The 15,062-nt window shown below is 43.0% G+C and overlaps 1 long non-coding RNA gene across 2 annotated transcripts in view; it reads left to right on the plus strand.

Annotated features, from left to right (window-relative positions):
* Nucleotides 1-482: 482 nt before the first annotated feature.
* Nucleotides 483-15,062, plus strand: part of LOC132343647 (uncharacterized) — a 241,506-nt gene continuing 226,926 nt past the window's right edge. Inside the window, exons 1-4 of one of the 2 annotated variants that reach the window (XR_009492580.1) lie at nucleotides 485-689; nucleotides 5,606-5,756; nucleotides 6,121-6,236; nucleotides 6,495-6,978. This is a non-coding gene — a long non-coding RNA (uncharacterized lncRNA). Of the gene's footprint in view, nucleotides 690-5,605; nucleotides 5,757-6,120; nucleotides 6,237-6,494; nucleotides 6,979-15,062 lie in introns of those variants that run through there. The other variant, XR_009492579.1, reaches the window with a different exon arrangement.

Raw genomic sequence — 15,062 nt, forward strand, 5'->3', positions numbered from 1 at the left:
AGGGATTGGGGCCAGACGTGTTTACTCTGCATCTGGGTCCTTTATCACTCTTCTATAACAACCTATAGCAGGACCAGCTGTGTAATTTGTGGGGCTCAATGCAAAAGGAAAATTCAGGGTCCTTTGTTCAAAAACTGTTAGGATTTTAAGACTGCAGCAGTGGAGCATTGAGCCAAATGTGAGGCCCGGTGTGGCTGCAGACGCTATATGCTCCTGAAGCTAGCAGGAGTCTAACAGGTGTACACACCCTAGCAGCCAAGGGGCAGGCACTGCTTTTTTAACCCCTCTGGGCCCATTTCAGGGCGGGTGACATTCATTCTGTTACTGACCCTTTCTAGTCGGGTCCCAGCTAGGGTCCTCCTGCCCAGTGTCATTTGTGCCAACAGAATGAGACCGGGTTTAGTTCAGAAGCAAAGGTCTTTGATCTTTATTCTTTCATCAAAGATCGGAGACGTGCGAGCTCAGAGCAAATGCTCTTCCCGTAGGCGGTGGGCGGGGCTGTTTTGTTGGGATCTCTTTAGTGGGGAGGGGGCTGCAGCTGTGCTGCTCCTGCCCTAGGTCCAGGTCAGGGTGCAGGGCGTCTCTGCACACGGCCCGCTGCCACCATCTTGTACTGAGGTGTGTGCAGCGTGTCTGCACACGGCCCGCTGCCACCATCTTGAGTCCCAGTGTCGTGCGCGGCTCTTGAGGTGAGGTTTCCGTTGCTGACAGTCGGCACGAGGAATTCAGGTCCCAAGTGCCGGATGTGGGACCTCTGCCCATGGTACCCTGTGAGCCAGTGAAACTCACTAAGCACAAGGGAAATGAGAAGAAAAAAAAAAAAAAAATTAGACTCTTACCCAGGTTCTATTTTAATTTCCTAGGAATTGTTAATGGGCTTTGCCATGACAATTCCAGTTTTAAATTTAGAACCCGCAGAACATCAGAGCTTGGTTCACTGCTATCATTTGACAGGTGAGGAAACTGAGTCTCACAGAAGTGCTGTTTATAAAGGCGAGACTTTGAAGGTAAAGCAGGTGCCCCAAGCAGCCCACGTGGTATTTAAAGAGACCAGAGCAACTGAAAGGAGGCTTTTAAAATTTTTTTTACTGTAATCAACAGAGAGTCATTGGTAAGATTTCAATTACTGATATTTGTCAGTGACTTATTAAAAAAAAAAAAACTAAAGAGAATTTGACAGGGAGGCCTGGCATGCTGCGATTCATGGGGTTGCAAAGAGTCGGACACGACTGAGCGACTGAACTGAACTGAACTTATGACGATGTTGCTCTCAGTTTTCTGAAGGAAAAAAGTGGAGTGCCTCACATTTATAAATATTATTTGTCTGGTGTATTTGGTGGGACAAAAAATTGAGCATACAGATTCAGATGGTTGTCCCAGGTTGAAATATCTGCCCCTCCCCCTACCATATGCTTCCCTACGGAGTCCTTCTCAGGTTTCAGGGTCTGCTTGAAATTAGACCTCCTCTCTCAGACCTTCATTTCAACTCAATCTTCATTAAATGGTACTTTGCCCAAGGCACAATCTACAGATGTGATGCTTAAACTTTTTGGTCTCAGGACGTTAAAAATTATAGAGGAGCCTTAAAAGCCTTCATTGCGGCACCCAGCATCTTTTGCTGGGGCTTGCAGGATCTAGTTCCCTGACTGTTACCTAAAGGAGTGTGGGGTCTGGCTGGTTTCCGCTCACAAGCCAATAAATAAGCCAGTTTTGTGGAAAGGAAAGTTTGCTTTATTTCAGAAACCCGCAACTGTTGGGGGAGGGTGCAGACATCTGTCCAAAGGCTGACTTCCCCCCACCACCACCCCGCCCCTGACAACCAGTGGGGCAAGAGTTTTTATAGACAGAAGGACAGGGCTACCTGCAGAAACAGTATAGTCAACTCTGACAGTCATCTTCAAATTGGTCAATGGTGGTTGACCAGAGTCATCTTGGTTGTTTCAGGTACAGTTAATCTTCAGTTTCAGGGTCCATTTGTCCCCATTTCTTTGAGGCCAGTTCTCAGAATTATAGCAGCTTATGTCATGGTACAGTCTGGTCATCATGTAGTTAACGACTCCCACCCGAAGAAAGTGAATGTGTTTATTAGTTGCTCAGTCGTGTCTGACTCTTTGCAACCCCACGGACTGTAGCCTGCTAGGCTCCTATATCCATGGGATTCTCCAGGCAAGAATACTGGTGTGGTAGCCATTCCCTTCTCCAGGGGATTTTTCCTGATCCAGGGATTGATCCTAGGTCTCCCACATTGCAGGCAGATTCACAGATTCTTTACCGTCTGAGCCATCAGGGAATCTTTAGTATCTATAAGACCGCTCACAGTATATGCCTCAGATTATTATCTATAGTTCTTGAGAGAGAACTAAAGAACTATGCTTAATGACTACATTATTATCATTTGGTCTTTGTCTGTTTTCCTTTGCTTTTGTATGTTCTCATCTCTCTGATTAAACTTCTTCTTTGACTCAAGTTTTCCACAGGCAAAGGCAGGCAGAGGACGTGTTGCTGGGGTGGGGGGTAGTGTCAAGGACTTGTTTCATGACCAAGGATCAAACCCAGCCCCCAGCCCCCATGGGAACTGCAGCCCCTGGCTCACCAGGGAAGTCCCAAACTTTTACATTTTTTCTTTTCTTTACAAAAAATTTCTTGGCTGTGCCACATGTGGGGTCTCTGACCAGGGATCAATTCCCACTGCAGTGGAAGCACAGATTTAACCACTGGCCCACCAGGGAAGTCCCTTATTGTGGTTTTGATTTGCATTTCCCTAGTGACAGTGGTGACCTGCCTCTTGAGAAATTTGTATGCAGGTCAGGAAGCAACAGTTAGAACTGGACATGGAACAACAGACTGGTTCCAAATAGAAAATGGAGTATGTCAAGGCTGTATACTGTCACCCTGCTTGTTTGACTTATATGCAGAGTACATCATGAGAAATGCTGGGCTGGAAGAAGCACAAGCTGGAATCAAGATTTCCAGGAGAAATATCAATAACCTCAGATATGCAGATGACACCACCCTTATGCCTGAAACTGAAGAGGAACTAAAAAGCCTCTTGATGAAGGTGAAAGAGGAGAGTGAAAAAGTTGGCTTAAAACTCAACATTCAGAAAACGAAGATCATGGCATCTGGTCCCATCACTTCATGGGAAATGGATGGGGTAACAGTGGAAACAGTGTCAGACTTTATTTTTTTGGGCTCCAAAATCACTGCAGATGGTGACTGCAGCCATGAAATTAAAAGACGCTTAATCTTGGAAGAAAAGTTATGACCAACCTAGATAGCATATTGAAAAGCAGAGACATTACTTTGCCAACAAAGTTCCGTCTAGTCAAGGCTATGGTTTTTCCAGTGGTCATGTATGGATGTGAGAGTTGGACTGTGAAGAAGGCTGAGCGCCAAAGAATTGATGTTTTTGAACTGTGGTGTTGGAGAAGACTCTTGAGAGTCCCTTGGACTGCAAGGAGATCCAACCAGTCCATTCTGAAGGAGATCAGCCCTGGGATTTCTTTGGAAGGAATGATGCTAAAGCTGAAACTCCAGTATTTGGCCACTTCATGTGAAGAGTTGACTCACTGGAAAAGACTCTGATGCTGAGAGGGATTGGGGGCAGGAGGAGAAGGGGATGACAGAGGATGAGATGGCTGGATGGCATCACTGACTCAATGGACGTGAGTCTGAGTGAACTCTGGGAGTTGGTGATGGACAGCGAGGCCTGGCGTGCTGCGATTCATGGGGTCGCAAAGAGTCGGACACGACTGAGCGACTGAACTGAACTGAGTGACAATGGTGTCAAACATCTTTTCATGTGGAAAATAGTTTTGATCTTGCAGACTCCTACTGTAAATAGTGTCAGGTCTTAGGATATCCCTGACCCTTACCGAGCTTCCCATTGTGTTTATACAGTAAGTAATGTGATGGTCTTAACCTCTGTTTGGTGCAACACCTTGTATATTCTTGATTAATTACTTGCTTGCCCAAATTCATTCCTTCTTTTCTACAAAGAGAAATGTAAATTTATTTAGAAGGATAATGTGCCTCATTAAAAATCGTCACCTCTTTAGGGGTCTCTTCAGCTAAGAGTGACCATGTGACCCAGGCTTGGTGGTGTAATCAAAGTCTACAGGGAAGGACCTCGAGGGAAGTTTTTGTTTAATCTGATAAGAAAGGTAGTTTCAGCTGGGCTATGCCCTTTCCCTTCTTCCCTTCCATTTTCTTCCAGCTTGGGATGTAGATACATTTCTGTATGTGGGGTATGCATCCTGCAACCCTTGGGATGAGAACCCACAGTAAGGACAGAGGAGCAAAAAACCAGAAGGAGCCTGGGCCCTTGATGACTTTAAGTTTCTGCCCTAGTCTGCTGATACTTAGACTTTCAGTTCAGCTTATAAAGCTGATTTGGTTAAGCCAATATAGTTGGCTTTTGTTACATATGACCCAGAGGGATACTGACATGTTGTAGAAGTGTAAAAAGCCCTGACAAATGAGATTCTAGAACCAAGTCAACCTAAGGAGAGAAAAGGAGACAGAGAAGAATAGAAGCTGGATGTGTCACAGACCCTACAGCATGGGGAAACATCTCTAGATAAACTCAGATCAGAGGCTAAGCTGCCTTTCACGTCTCATCTCATTTACTGCCTGCTCCTGATCACGCAGCCTCCGCCTGCGCCAATGGGCAGCTCTTAGGTGCCCATTAGCTATGAGGGACTTCCCTAGTTCGATTCCTGAGTTGGGAAGATCTGCTGGAGAAGGGATAGGCTACCCACTCCAGTATTCTTGGGCTTCCCTTGTGGCTCAGCTGGTAAAGAATCCGCCTGCAATGCAGGAGACCTGGGTTTAATCCCTGGGTCGGGAAGATCCCCTGGAGAAGGAAATGGCAACCCACTCCAGTACTCTTGCTTGGAAAATTCCATCAACAGAGGAGTATGGTGGGCTACAGTCTATGGGGTCGCAAAGAGCTGGATATGACTGAGTGACTTCACTTCGTTTCTTCTCTTAGAAGTTTGGGGCATGGTGCTTGGATAGTCAGGCTTCCTTGGGGAATTGTTTTAAACATCGTGAATTTGAGGCTAATTGACAAAACACAGTCCCTGAATCATTAGTCTAAGCATCTGTCCTTGCAGAATGTGGCTGCCCTAGCAGTGAGAAATGACCTTGACTGTCCTTAAAGGGTAAGAGCAGAATATTGGGAATAAAATCTTTTTGATACTGTTTTGAATGATGAGGTTCTCAAACTATCTAGCTCCTTTAAATTTCTTGATTTATTGTGTAATAAGACAAATAGGAAATAGAAGGAATTTACTTTGATGAAAACTCTAATCATATAAATCCTTAGGTCCATGTAGCAAACTTGGGCTGCTTTGTTCATTAATTCTATGCTGTGGATGAATGTTGTCATGCATTTGCTTTCTTTTCAGGTCATTTAAGCTTATTGATTCTTCCTTCTTTAGTGTAGAACTCAACTCTCTAAGGACTGGTTAGAAAAACATTTCCCACTCACACAGTGCCATTTAAAAATGATTATGCTCAGTGTCTTCAGCTTAAAGTTTCCCTTCTTGGCTTCCATATGCTAGCAGTTTGTACACCTCTCTTTTATGCTTTATTTTTTTAGGGCCCACTCCAAGATGTTCAGCCCTTTCGGTAACATTCCTTCTGCCTTCTCTTGGTGGCAAAACAACAAGAGAGACAAGGGCTACACCAGATGAGCTGCAGAGAGGTTTTTTTTCAGCAACTGAAAGTTTCTGGGGGACATATATTCAACTGTAAGTAATCATGTGTTGTCTTTTGGCTCAAAAGTAAAATGCTAAGTTACGCATTAGTTGTTGCATAAATTTGCATATTGATCTATACAATCCTGATGACTTTAATAGCATCACAGATTAGCAGAGACAGATGCTCACACACACACACACAGGCTGACATTCAGAGACTCCCACCCAGAGACAAACCAAGCTTGGGAACGAGCTGGGGATGGTTCCATGAGATCAAGGAGGATTGGGAGGGCTCTAAAGGAAAAACAGAGGGCCTTCGAGGACAGAACTTGCCCACTGGTTCTCCCTCCTTGGCCAGCAGATCACTATAAGTTACCATCCCGAGTTTCCAACTCTTGTCATCTTTGACCTTTAGACATGGCCCTGAGCGGAGTGTGGAGAGGGCAGGAGAGATGGCTTATAAAGGCTTGGCGTGAATCAGAAGGCCCAGAAGTACTCTGAGATCCAAAGGAGCATTTGAACTTGTAAGAGGTGGGCTCTCACAGGATGTTTCTTGGTTTGCTTTAGTTCTTTCTTCTAAGGCCTTGAGTGGGGCATCCAAAGACAGGACCAGACCTTAGCTGCTTGGACATCTAGAGCCCTTTGCCACTTCAGCAATGATCAGGCCTTGAATTAAGATTCCACACTGCATTAATTTGTAAACAGAAGCACTGACCTATTAATTTTCTATGGAAAATGTATGTCATGAAGATCTAGGTGTTTACCACTGAAAAGTCTATTCTCTCCTAGGAACCCAGACACCTGAAACACCTCATTAAACATTAGGACAAAGGGCAAGAATTCCTTAAGGAATATCTTCTATGTGCTTCAAGAGGCTGGATGGTGCCACCTCCACAATAATTATATATTTGCCAAGTGACCTCTGTTCAGTGATGGAAATATATTTTCAAATTTTTAGTCTCAGCTTCTCATGGTTAGTTATTCCAATCATCTCTTTGTGTGTGTATATTTATATTGGTCATTGCAAAATCAACAACTTTCAATTGCAATGCACATCTTTTATTTCATAAACATTTAGTGAGCTCTCAATACAGGCTGCTACTGCTGCTGCTGCTAAGTCGCTTCAGTCGTATCTGACTCTGTGCGACCCCACAGATGGCAGCCCACCAGGCTCCGCCGTCCCTGGGATTCTCCAGGCAAGAACACTGGAGTGGGTTGCCATTTCCTTATCCAATGCATGAAAGTGAAAGTGAAGTCGCTCAGTAAGTGTCCGACTCTTCGTGATCCCATGGACTACAGCCTACCAGGCCCCTCCGTCCATGGGATTTTCCAGGCAAGAGTACTGGAGTGGAGTGCCATTGCCTTCTCCACAATACAGGCTAGGTGCTACCAAAGAGGTTAGGTACTGCAGTGGAGACAAAGTAAGACATGGGCCAGGCCCTGAACAAGCTCACAATGACAAAAGGAGGATTACACATGACTGTGCCCCAGGAGGGAAGGGGGATTACTTTAGAGAAATATTCAGAAAGTGCTACAAGGATTCAAGGATGAGCTATTAAATCTGTTTGCTGAGATGGAGGGAGGCTGGTTCATCGATGAGGTGGCATATAAGCTCACACATGAAGATTGGGTATGATGTTAACAAGCAGAGACATTCAGATGGGGTGGGAGGGAGTAGGGGAGAGAGAAGAGGAAGGGAGCTGAGATGCAGCCCAGGCTGAACACAGGAGGCGGTACAGGGCACACCCAGTGTTTTGCTCAGATGAGCGCCTCATTCGTAAGCTTGCCGTATAGTGGGGAGACCTGCTGGGGGCCACAGGCTGCACAGCCTTAGCTCCTGGAGCTTCATTCTGTGGGACAGGGCACACCCGGCTGTTTGCACAGTAGAGGCCCGTGATCCATGGTTCTGACGGTTACTTTGGTCTCAGTGTACACAAGGGACCAGAGAGAAAGTTGAGGGTGAGGAGGTCAATGTGGAGTTTTACTGCAGGATTTCAGATCAGAAATAATGAGGTCCTGCCTGAACAGGAAAGCAACAGTGGAAATAAAAAAGGTGGAGGCAATGCAAGAGGTATTGTGAAGATAAAACCTTTAAGTCTTGGTAATGAACTGGATGCAGTAGGTAGGATGAGTCAAAGATGACTAATAGGGGCTAACATTTATTGAAAGCTGTGCTAAGCCCTTTACATGTGTTAACTTATTTGATCCTTCTAATAGTAGATAGTATTAGTATCCCCATTTAACAGATAAGAAAATTGAGGCATTTCTGGAGATTTTATGTCTTCTCCAGAATTCTAACCCATGTCTCACCAGTAGTCATTCAATATCCTGCCTTCTGTGGTGCTCTGCTCATTCCTACCCCACGTGTGTGTGCCATGTGGCTTCAATCGTGTTCAACTCTGTGCATCGGCAGGCAGGTTCTTCACTACTAACACCACCTGGGAAGCCCTCCCACCCACCTTTCACCAGGTAATTCCCAGCTGGATGGTTTCTCCTCTGCCCATTCAATAAACACATGCCAATTGAATCCCCTCTTGTCCCGACTCACAGAAGCAAAGGGAAAGTAACCACAGTCCCTGGAAACAAGTTTGTTTTTGTTACTGAAACAAAATAGGTAGTGGTTTTAAAAGGCAACACAAAACTCTGCCATTGTATTCAATTAAAAAAATTCCATAACAGCAGTTGGTATCATGATTAAGGTTTCCATTTTATTTATTACTTTGTTATGGTAAAACAAAACAAAATAAGTCCTGCCTGAATTATCTTCCATGTGTCAGTAGAAAGGCATTTTTCATATCAGTACTCTTCCTGCAACGTGGATAGTTTTTTAATCAATCTGATCTTATTTCAGTGGCTTTAGTCTCTTGGACTTTGGGCTCAGTTCAAACTGTTCTAGGATAATTAAAGATCATCTTCCTTTCTCTAGAATGGCTTATGGGCTCTTTCTAGCTCTGTTTAGTTCTCAGGATTAGGCTTTTGCTTCAACTGTTCTTTCTGTTTTCTTTTTCATGCTGAAACTACAGCACTGAAAATTCTTGATTAGAATTCAGGTACTCTGAGGGTAATCATAGTGTCACGTTCTTAAACACGTGGTATGCCAGCAGCTTTCAGAGTGACAAAATGCAGGTTTATCGTGTAATTACAGTTTGTCCTCTATAAGTAAGGAACTAATTTTGCCAAAAAACAAAATGCTGGCCTTGTTTTTGAAAACTAAAGAGTCTTTATGACTTGCAGGAAACCTATTTCATTGCCCTAATAATTGCAATAGTCACTGTAGTTATCAGTTAACTGCTTCTGTATATTACAAACAAGAGCAGAACTTGCAGAATCAGCTAAACCATGTGAGTGCATGTGTGCACACGTGTGTGAGCATGCTCATGCATATATCTAAGATATCATGTGTGTATGTGTATAAATCTGTATGTGCTGTGCTTAGTTGCTCAGTCATGTCTGACTCTTTGTGACCCCATGGATTATAGCCCACCAGGCTCCTCTGTCCATAGGATTCTCCAGGCAAGAATACTGGAGTGGGTTGCCATGCCCTCCTCTAGGGGATCTTCCCAACACAGGGATCAAACCCAGGTCTCCCTCATTGCGGACAGATTCTCTACCATCTGAGCCACCAGGGAAGCCCAAGAATACTGGAGTAGGTAGCCTATCCCTTCTCCAGGAAATCTTCCTGACTCAGGAATCAAACCAGGGTCTCCTGCATTGCAGGTGGATTCCTAACCAGCTGAGCTGCCAGGGAAGCCCATAAATCTGTGTAATTCTGTAAAAATCTGAGCTCCAAATATCTATATTGTGACAGTGGTAAATGCCTCCTGCTACCATGAGGTGAGTTATTTGGAAGCTATTTTGCTGCGAAACAAAAGCCTTCATGATATTACCACGTACCAGTGTGGAAAGGGCTCAGCTCTTCTAAAGGTGGTCTTTTTTTTATTTTACCCCATATCACTGTAAACCAGAGTTCCTGTCATTTGCTTACCGCCTGGAATTCTTTTTTTAATAAGAAGCCAATCTGAAAGGGCTAATTATTTAAACAAAACAGGGTTTGTGTTGGATATTTTCTTTCAATCCAAACATCTTGCTCTTTTTTCATCCAGAGGATAGTTTCAGTGTCTATTAGGTTCTTACTATTTTTTTCCCACTCATTTGGCATAGAAATAAAATGTTGATAGTTTTTGAGGATGAGACACCAAGGGCAGGGAACTAGTTGCATGCTCAGTTGCTCAGTCGTATCCGACTCCCTGTGACCCCATGGACTGTGGCCACCAGTTTCCTCTATCCATAGGATTCTCCAGGCAGGAATACTGGAAAGGGCTGCCATTTCCTCCTCCAGGGGATCTTTGCCATGCAAGGATCAAACCCCCATCTCCCATGTTAGCAGGCAGATTCTTTGCTACTGTGCCACCTGGGAAGCCAGGGAACTAGTTATTTAGTTAGTGCCAATAATAGGCAGTATATATAGCTTCTTAATGGATTCATCTTGCCTAAATCCTACCTAAATAGATTCATTTAGGCTCTAGTATATAATTTTCTTCTATAGTCAGTGGCTCTGCAGCTTCATGTTGCATCAGAATCATCTGGAATTTAAAAGAAAAGTGTAATGCCCAGAGAGTCAAACCTAATGGGTGTGAGGGGGCCTGGTGCATCCATCTTGCTTAAAAGCTCACCAGATAATTCTGATGACTGGCATATTGAAAACCACAATTCCAGACCCTAGACTACTGGTTTCAAAATCACATAGATCACCTTGAGAACTTCTAAAAAAATGCTGATGCTGAGGCCCCACTTTGAGACCAAATATATCAGACTATCTGGGATGGGGCTATAACAGGCTGGGTATTTATTAGAAGTTCTTCAGGTGATTAGAATGTATTGGCAAGATTGAAAACTGTTCGTCTACACTGGATTATGCCAATCTTCATGATGTAGATTTTACTAAAGCATCAGTAAGAAAGTACTGTAAAGCCTTCTGTTGCATGCCGTGCAGTGTAGCTTCTAAAATATTCCTTTTTATTTAACATCTTTGTTTTCTCCAAAGTTACTTTTGCTAAAGATTCATCTCTCTCTTCTTTCTTTCTCCCTCTCCCAGAAGTCCTTTTCCCCCAGTAGCATTTCAAACCACTTTCTCCCAGCCATGCCTTTTTTTCTCTACACTGCTTCTCAAACCCAAGAAAACATCTTTTATTCCTCACTCATACATCAGGAGCCTCAAGTTATCCTCCCAAAATTAGGACTAAATTATTTATGTATTATAGTTCAGAAAGCTATAAGGCTAGAAGGAAAATGGAACTCTTACACCAGGAGAGATAACTTGTAGATAATGTTAAAAATACCCAGGGATGGAAGAGGATCCCTCATCCATGAAAACCCATCCAGGAGAAAGCGCAGGAGGGTGGGACTGACTGTCTAAAAGATGCCTTTTGCATTTACTCTTTCCTTTCTGTTTTCACTGTCATCCTCAGATCAGGCCCTCTTAATGCTTCCTTCGACAACTCTTAATACCTTTTTAGCTAGATTCCTATTCCTACACACCGTTGGGCCCTATTCCTGTCATTGCATTAAATAAGTACAAATCCAGTGGGTTTCCCAGGTGCAATTAAACTTTAATAGTAATTCTTAAATGTTTGTGGTCATTAATCTGAGGGTTTGCAAACTGCAATCTCTCTTCTTGAATGCATATTCATATAATTTTGCATAGACTTCCAGAGACTCTTGGAACCTCCGGTATCCCATGGCCCGTTGATGGACCTGTGATCCATGGACTCCACACTAAGGATCTCTGCAATAAAGGCCAGTTAGGTTAATTGATTTGAAATGAACTTTGTTTTCAAAAACTTGTATTAAAAAATTCACAGAAAAGGAAAGGTGGATGATATCAATATCACATTGTGATACAAATGTGATATACTGTCTGTGACTGTCTATACTTTAGTTCATAAATGTCTGCAAATGTTAAAAACTCAAAGTGGTGGACATAGTTATTTGAGCTATCTATATCTGGATTGATAGATTTTCCACTTTCTTCTTGATTGTCATAATGATAATATGACAATATTATTGTCATATAATGAACAATAATGACTGATATAAAATTTGACATTGCAATTCACTTACCAGTTTACAAAGCACACACGCATACATATTCCATTTGATTTACATAAGAAAAATGAGCATCAAAGAAATTAAATGACTTTACTAGAGCTGACACAGTGAGGAGGTGGTTGAACAGGGGCTGGAACTCTGGAATCCTGGCACCTAGACCAGTGCTGATCATTCTCATCCTGTTGTTTAGAATGTTCTCGCTTCACAGTGTCTGAAGTTTATTCTTTCTGATGCAAACTTTCATCACTATTATTCATTCACTTATCCATTCAATAACCTTTATATGAGTGACTTGCACAGGACAAGGAGTGTACATCATGGCCGATATCAGTGTAAGGAACTAAGTTAAAGTGTGATAATAAGGTGCCACGGGGCTTTAAGGCAGGCCTGATCACATCCAGTAAAAAGTCTCAGGGAAAACTTTATGGAGGTGGTGACATTTGGTCTTAGATGCAAATAGTGGAGAGATATTGACAAATAAATCGAGGAGGAGCACAGCAATCCAGACAACGGGGAAACCATGGGAAAGGCTCAGAAGTGGCAATCCCAGGGGAAAAAATCACACCTGTTGCGACAGAGGTCTTTGGAAACCCTAGGCAATAAGGTAGGAGAGTAGACAAAATCCTGCAGCTCATACTGAGCAGTGTGCCCTCAATTCAAGGGCACTGGGGGCTGCAGAGGATCGGAACAGGGAGAAATGTATCCTGCCTTTGCTGTAAGACTTGTTTGGTAATATTCTAAAATATGGCTTAAGTTGAGGAAGATTCTTTTTTTATAGTCTTGTTTTATATTCATTCATTATCTTGTTTACATTTTCATTCTTAAGGATGGAATCTGAAAGTTAACATTTAGTCCAGGGTTTAAAAAAACTGGAGCCTATGCCCCTTTACAAAGTCCATTGACAGGCTTCAGAAGGAAGCCTTGAAGAATCTTCTAAAATCTTAATGAATTTAGATTTGAATAATGAATCTTCTAAAATCGTATGTAATATGTTGTATATTTGTGTATAGATTCCTCTTTTTACCCAAAACTGAGATGTTTCATATCTACCAGCTTCTCAAAAGGATCTGTGACCCCCAAAAGGACCACTTAATGGAAGTAGAAGAGCAATATTGAATTTGTCCAACATAAGAATAGCACAGAGGCCTGAAGGTGCCTGAGTTATTCACTGAAACAGACTGTATTGCTAGTCCTACTGAAAAAAATTTTTTTTGTCAAAAGGGTCATAAAGCAATGGAGAGATCTAGATATAGTAACTCCTTCATTTGACAGCCATTAAAACCAGGGACCCTACTGGATAGTATGTTCCTCAGTATACAGAGATAGTCCTGGAGCTAAGGAAAACCCTTACAGAAATATTTAAGCCATATCTTTTCTTGTATCGACATCATCAATACATCATATCGGTAAAACTTTGTAATTGGTTCATTCCCTGTTAAAATGGCCATCAATCCACTACCCTTATGTCTCTCTGCTCATAGCTAGATGATTGTTGAATGACTATTTAAAAGCTTTTTTTCCTTTAGAAATAAGCATGCCTATCCAGCCTGTTTCCTGGTGACATAAGTCTCTGTTCTGCAATTGGTATATCCAGTTTTGGCACATGTAAAGTCTTACATTTTGAATTCAAAAACTGAAAACATACTTTCTTCAGGGCTACCTTCAATAGAAAGTGCTAATTATTGTCAAGGACAAGCAGAGCCTGTTGCCTTGTCTAAGAGATTTAACAAGAAACCAACCTAATTTTACAAGAAACATCTAGGGCACCAGGGGCTACTAAGTATTATCATAAAAATCCACTACCAGAACGCTCAGCGACATATGGGTTCTGGTTCCAATTTTTAAAAAATATATTTTAGGGTTAATGAGAAAAATATCTTCCCACTCCCTCCTTTTTCTCCCCACTACACTGGCCTTCCTTGTAATAAACAACATGCATTGGCAAGGTTGCTAGCAGGAGGGAGGAGAAAGAACTGCCACCTGGGACCAGCACAAAGCTAACTAGTACTCAGGAGGATTTAACCCCAGGCCAGCCTCATTAACACCTGATTGCAACTGACAGCTGCCCTCGCAAGAGGAAAGGAGTTAAAAATACCGCTGTGGTCAGACTGTGGCTAATATTAAAGCAATTTCACTAGAGCCAAGTAACGATATGGCACAGAGAGAGAAAAATCGTTGGTTTAAGAGCTGGTAGCAGAATTTTTTTCTTGAAGGAGAAACATCTCTGTATTTAAAATCCACTGATGGTTCATTCTAGCTTGGATGGGGTGGGAGGCGGTGGCAGGGCTGGGAGAGTGTTGCTCGTCAAGTGTGGTTGGGATGAGCTTGGCTGAGATGAAGGAACAGCTCCAACGCTTTGCAGGAACGATGCCCACGAAGTGGAAGTCTCAGAGGGTGAACAGGGAGGAGAGGGAAGAAAGCTCAAACAAAGTCGGATCCACATGGGGGGAGGTGGGGAGCGGGTTGACTGAAGGGCTTTTTAGAATAAAGCTACTCAGTATTTAGCTTTAAGAAATCAGTTGTATAATCCCCTTGCTCACTGTTCTTACTCATGTCCCTCAATTGACTACCTAATTGCTTTTGATACATAGTGTTTTGGGGAATTCACATGGGCATAAATAGTAAAAGTGTCAGTCAGTCACATCCAGCTCTTCGCAACCTCATGGACTGTAGCCCAAAGGCTCCTCTGTCTGTGGAATTCTCTAGGCGAGAATACTGGAGTGAGTTGCCATTCTCTTCAACAGGGGATCTTCCTGACCCAGGGATGGAACCCAGGTCTCCTGCACTGCAGGCAGATTCTTTACCGTCTGAGCCACCATATTCATATATGAATAAATAGTCATATATTTATTCTCATATTTTCTCCTTCCCTCCATCAAAACAGGTAGCAGCCTTTTCAGTGATTGGACTCAGAGATTTAGGGACAGTAGATGATCATAAGGCCTCCCTAGTGGCTCGGACAGTAAAGAATCTGCCTGCAATGCAAAGTCAGTGGCTCTTCCTATCTTTAGGTGAGCTAAAGCCATTAGAAATGAGTGAGAGAGAAGACCAGAGGCCAGCCGTGGACTCATGGTTGTAGAGGACCTGGGCCCAGCTGGCAGCAGGACCACAGGTGGCATGTAGGAAAATGCACAGTAGATTTGGGAGTGAGCAGATCAGAGCATGATGATTTTAAGGTGGCAGAATTTGTCCAAATCAATCAGGCAGTTGATATTTCAGGCCTTAAACCCCAGAAAAAGATCTGGGCTG

This window comes from Bos taurus, chromosome 23, assembly GCF_002263795.3.
Source record: "Bos taurus isolate L1 Dominette 01449 registration number 42190680 breed Hereford chromosome 23, ARS-UCD2.0, whole genome shotgun sequence".
Classification (NCBI taxonomy): Eukaryota; Metazoa; Chordata; class Mammalia; order Artiodactyla; family Bovidae; genus Bos; species Bos taurus.